The sequence below is a fragment of the Propithecus coquereli genome, unplaced genomic scaffold (genome assembly GCF_000956105.1).
Source record: "Propithecus coquereli isolate 6110/MARCELLA unplaced genomic scaffold, Pcoq_1.0 Scaffold621, whole genome shotgun sequence".
Lineage (NCBI taxonomy): Eukaryota > Metazoa > Chordata > Mammalia > Primates > Indriidae > Propithecus > Propithecus coquereli.
Window position 1 is genome coordinate 283,182 of NW_012152186.1, and position 14,917 is coordinate 298,098.

The 14,917-nt window shown below is 45.4% G+C and overlaps 1 protein-coding gene across 1 annotated transcript in view; it reads left to right on the forward strand.

Annotated features, from left to right (window-relative positions):
• Window positions 1-1,591: 1,591 nt before the first annotated feature.
• The window catches only part of ITFG3 (integrin alpha FG-GAP repeat containing 3), a 30,175-nt gene continuing 16,849 nt past the window's right edge, over window positions 1,592-14,917 (forward strand). The window contains exon 1 of the mRNA XM_012659598.1: window positions 1,592-1,616. The gene's annotated coding sequence lies outside the window, so the exon portion shown is untranslated. The remainder of the gene's footprint in view (window positions 1,617-14,917) is intronic.

A 14,917-nucleotide genomic window follows, 5' to 3' on the forward strand; every position in this document is an offset into this window, starting at 1 on the left:
AAAAAAAAACCTGCAAAATAATTTAAAGAGGTTTATTCTGAGCCAATATAACTTGCCATGGCCCTGAGGTCCACAAATCCAAGAAGTCTTGAGTAAGTGGTCCTGAGGCAGTCAGATTGCAGTTTTGTTTTATACATTTTAGGAAGACAGGAATTGCAGGTAAAAATCACAAATCAAAACTTGGAAGGTATCCATTGATTTAGAATAAACATTGGGGATATCGCAAAGCAGGGCGCTTACAGGTTATAGGTGGGTCCAAAAATTCTTTAATTTGTAATTACTTAAAAAAATAAAGCTTTGTCTAAAGACCTGGAGTCAGTAGAAGGGAATACTTACAGGTGTCTGCTAATCATAGAACAAGCCACAACATAGTGACTCAAAGTGACCTGTTAAACAAATCGATGGCCAGCAGGTATGAACTTAGCCTCTGTCTTGCCTCGCCTTAGGTCCAGTTTACAATTGAACTCCAAAAGGAGGGATATAAGGAATCCTGTCTGACCTCCCTTCCTTTCATGCCCAGGAACTCAGTTTTAAATTTTTTCTGGGGTTCCCTTGGCTAAGAGGGGGTCCATTCAGTCTGGGGTGTGTGTGTGTGTTTAGGATTTTATTTTTAGTACTGAATCTGTTCCAAATTGAATTGAGGAGTTAAATGTTAAATTTAAAACTTTGAAACCATCAGAAAAAAATGTAGGAGAGTCACGTGGGATAGTGAAGGATTTCTTAAGGCACAAAAAGTACTAGCCACAAAGAAAACTTGATGAATTTTTCTATATCAAAATAAACTGTGTTCCTCAAACACCAAAGTGTAAAGATAAATCACAGATATTTACAACAAACATCACTGACAAAAATGTAATATCCAAAACATAGCACTACAAAACAATAAGAAGAAGACAAACCATTCAGTAGAAAACTGGTAGGTACAAAGATATGAGTGAACAGGTATTTCAGAGAAGAGGAAACATGGCCAATAAACATGAGAAGATACTCAAATGCATTGTCATGGAAGTGAGAATAAAAACCAGAAAGAGATACTACTTCAGACCCATCAGACTGACAAAACAAGATTTTAATGTCTCACAAGTTTTTAATGTCTCACTCCCCAACACAACAGCGTTGGGGAGTGACAACTTGAATCCCCAGACAAGGGCGAGGGTTGTCAGTACGAACATGTGATACTCCAATGTGGCACAATCCTTCGAGGCCGAACATTCGCATCTCCACCACCAGCAACCACCCTCATGGTCCAACCGAGAAACTCCAGACAGCAGCACCAGGAGGGCAGGTAAGGATGGAGACAGGGCGAGGACGCTCCGCACCCTGCATCATGGTGACCAGCTAGGTGTGGGCGGGGGGCAGAGACCAGGGGAAACGGGTAGCCAGGGGCAGGAGCAGGAGCCAGGCAGGGGCCGGGCAGGTGCGGCGGGGCAGGGGCAGCCGCCGGCCAGTGGAGCTGCAGACCCGGCCCCGCCTCGCGACAGAGAACCGCGTTGCTCAGCAACCGAGGCCGGCCGGAGCCAGGGTCTCGGTGGCGTGCTTCCGTCGTGCGCGTCCGGCCGGCCGGAAGTGACTCTCGGGGCGGGGCCTGGGGAGCGCGGCTGGCGTCGCGGCGGCAGGTGAGTGAGCGCGGCCCGTCCTCCTGGCAAGTGCACGCGGCGGGCAGCCTGGGGGGTTCCCTCTTGGCTCTGGTGCGCGGTCTGTCCGCCTCGGCGCCCCCGGCCCCGGGTGTCCCCGGCCCCTCACGGACCCCCCGTGTCCCCGCCGCCCCCTCGGCGGTGGCGCCCAGGCGGTGTCCGTGTGCGGCGCCAGTCGGACGGCTGCGGCCGGGGCGGAAGGTCAGTCCCGGCCTCGCCCCGCCCGCAGCCTGGGCTTCGGTGTTGTGCACTTCGACGCAGTTTTCCCCAGAGACGGGATTAACTCCCACCGGGAAACCTCGCACCCCACGTTGGCTCCACAGCTAGCCGTTGGCGCTTTCGTTCTTGAGGGGACCGCGCTGAATAGTAAGACAGGAGCGTCTCTTGCAAGGGTCAGATATTCATGTTCTGTTATCAGGACATTGTAAGCAAACCTGTAAGACAAACAGGCAGAGAACCCAGAACTCAGCTGCTGTTTACACACCTATAGGGAGATCACTCAGGTATAGTCCGTTTTACTGAACAAAAAGCAAGACAGCGTTTAAAAGGGAAGAAAACAGTCCGTGGAAGGTTTCCCAGCTCTCCCGTAAGTTGAAGGGATGAGCGCTGTCAAGGAGAGAGTTTGCCCTCGAGGCTGATAAGTTATCGGAGTAGGCAACTTGAGTTGCTTGTGGGTTCTCAGTTACGCCGTGATTTACTCACTTGCACGTACCAGCTGCTGATGTCCTTCTGCTGACAGCACCACATCCCACCCCTTCTCTCGGGCCGTCTCACCGTGAGCCTTCAGGTAGAGCCGCTGGGACGAGCTCAACAAACACTCCTGAGTGTCTGCTGCTGGGTGCCAGGCTCCCCGGGCTTCTGAGTGCTCGGGATACGGACTCGACAAAACAGACAAACTCCCTGTCCTCAAGGAGCAATTCTACTGCAGGAGACAGATGATAGATTCGATAAATAATCAAAACATGGAGCATGTGAACAGGGAAGGAGGAAATAACGGAAATGACCCAGGCTTCAGGTGGACATTTATTCAGGCAGTTTACCAGTTCTGAGTCCTGATTGCACTGACTGGGATGCTTTTGGCTTCAAGTATCAGAAATCCGTTAAAACTGATTCCAGCTACAGAGGGATTCCACTGGCTTCCACGGTGGAAGGTCTAGGGAACCAGGAGCAAGAGGGGTCTGAGACTTGAGTGAGATCATGGTGGGGGATGTCTTACTAGTTCTCCACCCTTTCGTATGCCTTCTCTCTGCCCCGTTTCCCTCTGTGTTGGCCTTTTTCTCAGGCTCCTACTTCTAATCTACCTTCTTGTAGTAGTTACCTGCTTGTAAAACATTAACACAAGTAAAAAATTAACACAAAGCTTAATGGATTGAAACAGCAAACATTTATTATCCAGCAATTTCTGTGCATCAGGAATTCAGTGGCTTACCTAGGTGACTATGGCTCAGGGTCTCTGGGGTTGCTGTCATCTAAAAGCTTGATTGGAGCTGGAGAATCTGATTTCAGGATGGCTCTCTCACATGGCTGATGACTGGAGGCCTTAGGTCCTTTCTGGGCTGTTGGCCGGAGTCTTCATTCTCATGCCTGGTGGGTCTTTCCATAGGGCCTGTGTCCTCACATGGTAATTGTCGTCTTTCAGAGCAAGTGATCTCAGAGAGAGGGGAAGGTTTCCGCCACAATACTTTTTATGACCTAGTTTTGAAATTCGAAAACTGCTGTTTGTACCACATTCTCTTTGTTAGTGTTACTATGTACAAAGGACCTCATCTTCTGAGGGGAGGAGTAGCAAAGAGTTTGTGAACATATTTTAAAACTACCATACTGCTTACCACCCCTGTGGGAAAAGTGTCTAATTCCTGTAATTTCAGCCGAAGTTCTGGACCTAACATTCATCTGGGCCCTCATCTCTGTGACTGTGATTGGTTAGCGGGGCCTGAGTAAGGAGCCTTCCCCACAGTGAAGCAGTCAGTCCCAGCAGGACCACTTTGCCTGAGTTTGTGGGAAAGTGCATTTCCCCAAGGAAAGTCAGTGTTGTTGCTAGAGAGAAGTGGATGTCGGTTAGTGAAAGGACTCCTACATATGATTTATACCATGTTTTTCTAATCAGATTTTAAAAGTCAACTGCTCCTGCAAGCTGTAGATTTCAAAGCAAACAGTTAATGAAGATATTAATAAATTACTCTTCTAAGAAAAGTTTCTGAGCAGAGCATAGCAAGAATTGGGCATTTATTCAGACATGTGAATGTGTTCATTTATTTTATGCCAGGCACTATGCTTTGTCTTTGGGAAACAAAGGCAATAAAAACGATTGTATGCCCTCAAGTTCCTCACAGTCTAGGGGCCTTCCCAGTGACTCAGTACGGAGCAGAGCGGTGTGGGGGGCCTACTGGTTGAAGGAGCGTGAGGGGTCAGAGAATGCATCCAGCAGAAGTCAGCCCTGAAGGGGGCTTTGAAGACACAGTGAAAGCTACTGGATGAAGAAGGGCAGGTGAACCAATGAGCGCAAAAGGACAGCAGTGTGACTTGGGGGAAACACTACTGGAACACATGGTGGACGTGAGGTCTGGGGAGAGGACCCTAGAGAGGCAGGAGCCAAGTGGTGAAAAGACTTGGAGCTGAACTAAGGTGTTTGAACTTCGTTCCAAAGTTGTGATGAGTCATTCTGGAATTTTAACCAGGACATGATCAAATGATATTTTAACTCTTACAGCATTTGAAAGGGCTACAGAAATACAGATGGGAAGTAATAAAAAGCAGTAGCCATTGAAAGGAGGGGCTAAACTAAAGAGATAGACAAGTTAGAATCTACAGGACTTGTTGAATGTTTAAAAATGTACTGTACATCTCACTCAAAATTGGTCTTTAGGCCGGGCGCGGTGGCTCACGCCTGTAATCCTAGCACTCTGGGAGGCCGAGGCGGGCGGATCGTTTGAGCTCAGGAGTTCGAGACCAGCCTGAGCAAGAACGAGACCCCGTCTCTACTAAAAATAGAAAGAAATTAATCGGACAACTAAAAATATATAGAAAAAATTAGCCGGGCATGGTGGCGCATGCCTATAGTTCCAGCTACCGGGAGGCTGAGGCAGGAGGATCACTTGAGCCCAGGAGTTTGAGGTTGCTGTGAGCTAGGCTGATGCCACGGCACTCACTCTAGCCCGGGCAAAAGAGTGAGACTCTGTCTCAAAAAATATATATATATATTTAAAAAAAAAAATTGGTCTTTATAAATTATAACCCACAAACTTGGTGAATTTTGTTCCCACTCTCACTTTGTCTCGAACTTCTGAGCTCAAGTGATCCACTCACCTTGGCCTGCCAGAGTGCTAAGGATTACAAGCACTATGAGCCACCCCTCTCACTTTGTAAAATTATTCATGAAACTTAGGTTATCAGAATGAAAAAAAGAAAGAAAACTAACGCCTAACCAAATAACTTCAAAGCAGATGCTAAGAAATCAAGTGACTTATTTCTAAAGTGGAGCAAATTTTAAAATAATCAGAGGTGGAGCATGGGGGAGAAGTGTGCTGGCTTATAGTTGAAAATTAACTTTAGGGAGGTGAGGGAGGAGGGAGAAGGTGAGAGGTAAAAACTTAGCTGTCTGGTACAATGAACACTGTTTGGGTAATGGACACACTAAAAGCCCCAACTTAAGCATTATAAAAGGTATCCATGTAGCAAAAACATTTGTACCCCCTTAACATTTTGAAATTAAGAAAAAGAAAAGAATGATTGGCTATATGTTGGTGATTGTTGAACCTGGGTAATGAGTACAGGGGGCTGGTATTCTCTGCTTTTGTGAATGTTTGAACATTTACATAATAAAAGATTTTAAAAAATAATGATAAAAGAAGTAAATTGAAGCTAAGGCCTACTTGTAGAGTTGAGCAAAAGTGATCAAGTTTGAGTTATACTTTATCTTTAAGAGGTTTTGCTTTCTTTCCCCACCCTTTCCCTCCTTTTGTGGAGGAGTCACTGGACATAAAGTCTGCCGTAGAATTCAGGAGAAAGGCTTACTCCGTGTTATTTTCTGGACAAACCTGCAAAATTTATTCTTTATAATAGTTGTTCATCTGAAATGCAGATAGCTGTTGATCCTCAACTTGTTTTCAGGAGATTCTGTTACCAAAAGCTTGGCACTTGTCCTCGAGCCTGCATCAGAAGAACAAGGACAAGTGGTTTGAGGGGAAGGAAAGAGATTTGTTAATTTGCCGGCAAATGAGGAGGATGGAGACTCCTGTCTGTTAGTCCTAATAATAAGGAGAAGTACAAAGCTGCTAAGGGTTCTCCGCTTCAGGCAATTGCTGTTCAGCTACAGTTGATGATCCTGATGGTCCCATCTCTGCTGAAGACAATCTCCTGACCTCTGCCCACGACCTCACTCCCTCACCAGGTCTGGCTGGCTGAGCCAGCTCTGGTAGCACAAAGAACAAAAGACATTCCCCTTCCCCTCCAAAGCTAGCCTGAAGCAGGGATTCAGGTCCTTGTTGTCAAAAAGAGTGAGAAGGTTTTAAAGAGACAGAAAACATTTTTGCTGTTTTTGTTTTCAGGCCATTCCCTCTGTTGGGTATTTCCCGTTGTCATTATTTCCCTTCCATATCTGTGGGGGGAGGGGCAACCACTCTGTTACAGTCCTGTGAGTCCTCAATTCCTTTAAACGTTTTCATTTATCAAAAGGAAGGCTCTGGTGTCGGGGCTGAGTGCTGACTGCACATGCTTAGATACTTTTGCTTTGTCCGGCGACCATGCATGACCTTTAAATTTGTTCTCATTTGGAAATTGAGTATGGGCCTATTGTTTGTCTTTGGATTATTCTTGGTGAAGAGAGGAAATAATTGCTTGCTGTAAACAGTTGAACACTATAGCTGTCTTTGTCTGACATCTGCTTTGCTCAGCTGAAAAATCCAGTACTGCCTAGTTGGTTATTGTGGGTTTTTCTCTCAAATACCCCATACTTTACTGCTACCAAAATATATGGACCGCTCTTGGCAGTGATACAAACCACATAACGTAGAAGACATTCTTCAATCATTTGTGTATGTAACAGCTAGCTTTAGGAACATGCCTTTGAGCACTCTTGCTATAGGATTGGCTAGTGATTGTAGATCATGGGGTCTATAGGAAAATTCAGGCTCTGGAGCAAAAGGAATGATTGTGAGTTATCTTATTCATCTTTTTGTCTAGAAGCATGCTCCATGAAACTCTCTTTCATCCATTTAACTGATATTTATTGAGTGCCTACTATGTGTTTGGCTGAGGGGACACAGCAGACATCCTCCTGCCCTTAAATAACTTGCTTTCTGGCATGTAACAGGAAGATGATGGGTGCTTTGGAAGAAAAATACTGAGTTCTCTGGGGTGGAAGGTGGTAAACCAGGGTCAGCAGGGGTCGCACCAAATAGCTCTAAGGCTTCGTGCTGTTTAAGCTGAGACTTAGAGGAATAAATCCAGACATTCCAGGCAGGAGGACCAGCACATGTGAAGTGTTGAAAATTAATATCCCTTACTTGTCAAGTCATAGTTCAAGCTCAGTGACCAAAGACTATCAGCAGGTAATTCACAGATGAAAGAACACAAATGCCCCCAATGAATACATGACAAGATGCAGAATATTCTGTTGTAGGTAACTTGAGAGCTTGTTTGGAGGTTGTAGCAGGGGAGGGCAGCTACCCGTATACCCTCAACCCGAGGATGGTCCTCCTCTGTCTGGGAAGGTCATCCTCTTAGACCCAGGGTGGAGCTTTGGGAGAGACGCGCATGGAGCAGTGAGGGAGGAGGGGGCACCACCCAGTCAGTGGGTGACAGGTCGCAGCCAGATGGCCCTCACATTCTGTTCTAGATAACTATATTTTTCTCTCTCTTTTTTTTTCTCTTCACAAATTTGTGTGTCATCCTTGCACAAGGGCCATGCTAATCTTCTCGTATCCTTCCAATTTTAGTGCATGTGCTGCCAAAGTGAGCACTAAATAACTATGTTATAGAAAATAATCCAACTGAGTGCAAGTTAGGGGCAAGAGTTTCCCCACCGAAAGAAGTCTGTGCTACTTTTGCCTTAAGAATGACTTTTGACCTTATCAATATATATTGCTAGAGTGGTGAGGAGATCTTTTCGTATTTTGGTTTTGTTTGTTTGTTTTGAGACAGGGTCTTGCTCAGTCACCCAGGCTGGAGTGCGGTGGCACAATCACAGCTCACTGCAGCCTTGAACTCCTGGGCTCAAGTGATCCTCCTGCCTCAGCCTCTCTCCTTCCTCAGCCTCCCAAGTAGCTGAGACTACAAGCCTGTACCACTGCTCACCTTGCCTATTTTTTGACGCATTGTGTTAAGAGACTTTTGTTTTTGTTTTCTGTTCTCTCTGACTCAGTGGATTGTTCTTAGAGAAAGAACCCTTGGAGAAAAGAGAGGCAGGCACCTGTTACTTCCTTTCTGCATATATTATGGTATTCCTGCCGCCTTGAAATATTAATGGGCTGCATGAACTGTTGCTGGATTTTATTATTATTCTCCAGTCAGAGTTTCCACTCTGGACTCAGCCTATGGACTCCCTGGAGGACAGGTGTGGCATCCGCAGTGGCCTTGAACCGCACCAGTAGCTGAGTGGCTGGTTCCATAGTGCCAGGGAATAATCTGTTTGAATGAACATCCACAGGGATTATGTATTTATCTTACTTGAGGTTATCCTGAAAGTTAGATCTTTTACCTTAATCAATATGTATTATATTGATGCGTTTTCTTTCTGATCACACACATTTTTCTTTATATCTTGTTTTGTTCTGCATGGAATTAAATCAACAAATGGATTTTATAGTTATCATATCAGAAGCTCAGAACTGACAGGAGAAAATTCCAGTCATTGACTATCTGAAATTCTGTAAACCAGTTTTCAGTTTCTGTGCTCCAGAGCGGCCTTGCTAGAAGTGACAGGCAGGAACACTGGATGCTAATGAGGTAACGATACAGATCTCTTGACCTCATGGTCTTTTTCCTTTAGCATCTTTCTTTCATCTGTTATATCTTAACTAAAGCTTTTGTTTTAGATCAAAAAGTTCTTGATTCCCTTTTGGTGTCTTGAAACCGTTCATTTAATTTCATGTATGTGTGTACAAGTAGGAATTTGGGGCCAGCTGCTGCAGCTCCCATCTATAATCAGCACTTTGGGAGGCTGAAGTGGGAGGACCGCTGGAGGCCAGGAGTTCAAGACATAGTGAGACACCTACCCGCTCCCTTCCCCATCTCTACAAAAAAACCCAGAAAAATTAGCTGGACATGACAGCTTGCACCTGTAGTCCCAGCTACTCGGAAGGTTGAGGTGGGAGAATCGCTTGACCCTAGGAGTTTGAGGTTGAGGTGAGCTATAATGGCCACTGCACTGCAGTCCAGGCAACAGAGTGAGACCCTGCCCCCCTTCACGAAAAAATAAAAAAAGAGATCAAGTAGGGATTTTGTTTTCCTTTTAATGTATCTGTTGACTTGATGTTAATAAATGTTAACAGTTCCCTGGGACTTGTGTTCTCAATTCTCACATGAATTTTGCTAGCATAGAGATGTACATTTTTGTCCCTGTTTGGAAGCTCTCTAAGTGGGAATGGTTATTTAAAGCTCGTAAAGCCTACTGACTATGGGTCTCTCCCTGTGCTAGCAAATGAACTAATAAACATACTTGATATAGGGATATAGTTTGTTCTAAATCTGTGGTTTGCAGATGCTTCCTTGTGGCACGAGAGGCAAACTACCTAGTTTCTCTTACACCCCCTATGTGGAATTTAACAACAGCAGTTGCAATTTCAAACAAAAAGGGGAAAAGCTCAGAATTCATAGACATACAAACTCAGTTTCGGGGGAAATCAGGTACTTTATTTTTGAGGCTATGAGGGTCAGTTCGGTACTTTGAGCCACTTCCACTGCTTATGTTGTGGGCCAGGTGGACAGTAGTACCCCAGACTCCTGGCTGGGAGAGAAGAGGTTTGACCTTAAGTCCTTAAATTCAATTCTAGTATCTTCCTTGGTGCTTTGCAGAGTAGAAAGATACACCCTACCCAGCATTGTCTACCAGTGCTTCTGATGGCAGGCTACAGTGAAAACACACCCCTGAGGGGTCTGGAAGCTTCCCTGCTCCCCACAGGAAATAGAATTTTGTGTCCTACTCCCAAAACTTCTAGAAGATCACCGTGTTCACCCTGGCAGCAAAACCAGAGGGCTCTAGCACCACATTGTTTGACAAGCTTCGGGGTCTATGGGATGAAGAGGCTGAAAAATAAGGCCAGGTGGGAATCCGGTGGGGGTAGACTTCATCTCCAGGGACTTTATTCCTGCTCTGTTCCTTGGAAGGTTTTCTTGTGCTACACTAGAAAGAGCCCTGAGAAAACCCAGGTAATAACCTGTAAAATTAAAATGTACTCACTTTGGGAGACCACTTGTGTCAAAAGCTTCAGGTTAACACTAGGATTGAGAAGTTAAGTTTTTGGTTATTAGCTTGTTGAGTTTTGGTTTTTGTTTTCTTAAGTAGCAAATGGCCTAACTCTCTCTGGTTATGAGTATAGATTCTAAAGTACATCAAGGACGGTGCCTGGCTCAAGTCTTCCTGACCTGGAATCCATGAGGGATTTTCTCTGGCAATCAGATTTCCTGAATCTTTGGCTTCTGCTTCTGGTATTTTTAATGACCGCAGCAAGGAAAATCAGTAATATCTTCTTGCCATTGATGAGCAAATATTTGAACCTGTCTCATGCTCTCATTTGCAAACTGGCTGACTGGCAAACTGGCTGGCTCTGGCTGTGCTGCTTTAATAACTACCCCTGTTGTCTGGTGGCCAAGTAGAGTTTCCAGGAAAATCTTACCTGGGGACCCTATGAAGGAATTTCTGGTAACTTTTTATTTTGAAGAGACAGCCCTTGTCCGAGTTAAATGCCCACACCCTCGCCGAAGCTCGCGTGGAGGATGTTTCACAGTTGGAGCTCCCACCTGGGCATTTACATCGTGGGCTATGGGGCTGAATGACCCATGTGGAACTCTGGCATTGCCCCTGTGCTAGAGGCGTCTTGGGGTGTCATTGTAAGTAAGTGAGTTATGCGGTGAGGAACTGCAGGCATCAACCCCCGCCCCCGCCCGCGCCCCGCAGTGGAAAGGGAGATGACTGCAGTGGGTGGCTCTCAGGAAGCCAGTAATTGCTCAGTCACGGGGAGTCGTAGCATGCCAAGAGATGTGGCTGTTCTTTCAGTATTTCTTTATTTACCAGAAAATCCCACTATTGTTGATATTCTTGCAAAGACAGAACAAAAAACAGAAAGTCCCCACCCTCTGGAACAAAATAGCTGCATACTGAGGTAGCTTTAAGGTATGCACTGGGGCTGTCAGTGGAGAAGCCAGTTCTTCCTCTTGACCTGTGAGTCTCTGACCCCACCCCACCCTCTTGCTAAAGGTTTTCTTTTCTTTTCTTTTCTTTTTTTTTGAGACAGAGTCTCACTCTTTTGCCCGGGCTAGAGTGCCGTGGCATCAGCCTAGCTCACAGCAACCTCAAACTCCTGAGCTCAAGCAATCCTTCTGCCTCAGCCTCCCGAGTAGCTGGGACTACAGGCATGTGCCACCATGCCCGGCTAATTTTTTCTATATAGTTTTAGTTGTCCGATTAATTTCTTTCTATTTTTAGTAGAGACGGGGTCTCACTCTTGCTCAGGCTGGTTTTGAACTCCTGAGCTCAAACAATCCGCCCGCCTCGGCCTCCCAGAGAGCTAGGATTACAGGCGTGAGCCACCACGCCCGGCCTTCTTTTCTTTTTTGATTTTTTTTTTTTTTAACTTTTGGTTTTGAACTACTTACAGATTCACAAGATGTTGCAAAAATAGTACAAAGCTGTTCCTTGTAGCCTAGACGCAGCTCCCCTGAAGGTAACATCTTACATAACCAGCGTGTTATCAAAAGCAGGAGACGGACATTGGCACCATGCAGTTCAGTAGACTTCAGACCCCACTCCTTCCGACTTCTCCAGTTTTTACGTGCACTCATTTGTATGTTTCTAACTTCATGAAACTTCATCACAAGTAGATATTGGTGCAGCCAGCACCAGAATCAGGCTACAGAGCTGCCCCTGACAAAGAAACTCCCTGTACTCCTTCCCACTCCCCTGTGTCCTCATCCCTGACTCCTGATGGGTTTTCCTAAGACTCCTCTGAGCACACGAACGCTCCCGCTGCCCACTTTTCCTGCGTGGTCGTGTCTAGCCACAGACGTGGCAGGGGGACCTGTTGGTTTGCCCTCAGAGGCCCAGCTCGGGTGGGTGATTCTAGTGGGAAGGAAATCCTGGGTTTAATGTATTGTTGTTTCCTGAAGGAATCGGTGAGAATATTCCTGAGGGGGTACTGTGGTTATCGTCTCTCAATCCATCTAACTCCGGTTTGTTTTTAAGGTAAACGACGTTACTTTATTTGAATCGCATATGTGGTCCCTACCCAGTGTTTGGCTCTTCAGTTTTCTATCATAAAGAACAGAAACCTTTAGAGAAAGATCACAGTATCTTTTACCTATTTTTATAAAGTATCTTTAATTTTACTGGGACAAGAATCGGACAAGAATTAACTCTATTAATAATTAAAAGAAAGAGACAGTTCAGGGTGCATTATGTGAGCCAGTCATTTATGCAGAAACAGCGGGAGTCTTTGTTCTTTAAGAGACAACAGGCAAGTTGGAGAGGTAAGACGAGTTTGGGGTTCAACCTCTAGTCACAGAATGTCAGGGTTGGAAGGAAACTCTAAGGTTGTCTCCTCAGACATCTGTGCCGGGTGGTCTGTTCACCCTGCACGTGCACTCTTCACAGGGGATTGTTGTCTCCCAGGGAGGCTCACTAAATTTTGGAACAATGCTGACAAAGTCCCTCCCTATTTGACCTGGGAATGTCTTCTTATGGCTCTCTCCATCCCAGCGCTACCCTTCATGGGAAGCCTTTCAAACATTTGAAGATACCACCAAGCAGGATTCAATATCTCACATCTCAATTGTTTTTTTTTTTTTTTTTGAGACAGGGTCTTGCTCTGTGGCCCAGGCTAGAGTGTAGTGGTGTGATCATAGCTCACTGCAGCCTCGAGCTCCTGACCTCAAACTACTATCCTCTAAAGAGCTGGGATTATAGGCATGAGCTACCTCATCTGCCCATATCTCACTTCTATCAATCATTTATTATTGACCCCAATATAAAAATAGCCCTATGAGGCCAGACTTTGCCTGGTATGAGGACTGTGGCCTCTTGGCACTGTTTGTGCTGTGATGAGTCAGGCCTGGGCACCTATGTGGCACATCCAACATGAGAAAACCCAGGTGGAACATTTTCCTGTAACTTCTCTACATTTAAAAGATAACCAGAGGATAGTTCTCATGTGTTTTTTCCATAGGACTTTGTGTAATGTGCTAGTTGCTATCTCCAAACTTCTCTAGGCCACTGGTGAGTGTAGAGGGAGAGGAAGGGAAATTGATAAGCACTTTGAAGGCCCAGCCTGAGGACATGGGGTTGTCCACAGAATTACCAATTTGGGGTGTGACCAGCCTGTCCTGGGAGAGTCACCACTGCGGGAATCTTGTGGGGCTTGTTGGGGGCAGTATCCAGAGACCAGGTGCGTGGTGGCAGCAGCAGTGTCCCAACCTGACTGCTCCCGTGGCCGTGGACTCTCTGTAGTCTCTGCTACCTGTCATCCCTTGGCACCTACCACGTTCTGAGTGTGGCTCTCTAGTCTTCCCGTCATCCAATCTCCTAACAAACTCCTTTTCTACCTAAATTAGTTATCATCTTTTTACAGCCAAGAACTGTGATGGCTTAGAGAGGCCAGGTGACATGCCTACTGTGCCCCAGGTGGGAGGTGGGGCCTAGCCATGAGCACAGACATCCGGCTCCCAGGGACCCCGGGCACAGCCGTGTCACTCGACTGCATTCCCACCCTGAGTGGAGTAGATTTGGCAGTGGTGTGTGACTTCAGAAACAATTCTCAGACATCTGTGTTCCTCAACTGCGATGCTCCATTTTCGGTGTGGTAAATTCACACAACTACCCCCTCCTCCCCAAATAGTCAGAAATGTTTTTCACTTTGAGTCACATTTGGTTAGAAAAACCAGAACAGGGTTTCACAAGTAAGATGGCCTTTGCCGTGAGCCTTGAGGGATGGGTAAGATTAGAGAGGGAAAGATTTTTAAGTAGATAAGAGACTGGAAAGTGTTGGGCTTAGGCTTTTCGAGGACACTGCAGTGTTTATAACCCATGTCATGTGAACAGCAGTCGTGATATATTAATAGCAGGTGAACCCACCTGAATAGGTTTTTTGCTAATGCTCTTTAGACACTGGAAAGGCTTACATGTGGAAAAGGGGATTGGTATTATTCCAAAGCACAGAATCTGGATCAGGAGGTGGTTGTAGGAAAGCAGATTTTTAGCTCAGAATACAGCAAACTTTCAGAGAGCTGGGACCGTATCACCATATGTGATATTTTGGTTTTCTCTTCCTAGACGGGTTCACAGTAAGGCTAACCACCATCTGCAGCATCACAGAAAGCAGTGTTTCCCAGACTTCTTTCATGTACCATTCATGATTTTTGCCATATCTGCATAACAGTTATATTATTTTTATTTAATACTTCTTTAATCAACTCACTTTTTCTCTACGAATATACTTTAAAAGGAAATGATGAAGGGGTTGAGAACACAGAGTACATAGGAGCTTGGCTGGACCCCAGACCCCTGTTCTCCCCTGGTCCCCCCGATCTCCCATTGTCTGGGCTATAGTTCTTTCATCCCTAAAGCCCTCCCAGGAAACTGAAATAATGGCTTAAAATATTCATAATTCGGCAAAAGATATAAATCTACAGATTTAAGAAACCAAGCAAACCTCAGAAAGGATAAACCCAAAGAAATCCATGTCAAGACACATTGTAATCAAACTTCTGAAAAACAAAGACAAAAGAATTTGAAAACAGCAAGAGAGAATTGACTCTTATTTTGGGGAAAAAACAATTCAAATGACACTAAATGTCTCATTGGAAATCATAAAGGTCAGAAGGATGTGGCATAACATTGTTTAAGTGCTGAAAGAAAAGAACCTATCACACCCTGAATTCTATATCTGGTGAAATTAGTCTTTAGGAATGATGGGGAAATAAGACATTATCAAGTGAAGGGACAGGAAGAGAATTTGTCACCAGCAGACCTACCCTAAAATAATGGTTGAAGGAAGTTCTTAAAACAGAAACAAATGAGGCCAGGCGCGGTGGCTCACGCCTGTAATCCTAGCACTCTGGGAGGCCGAGGCGGG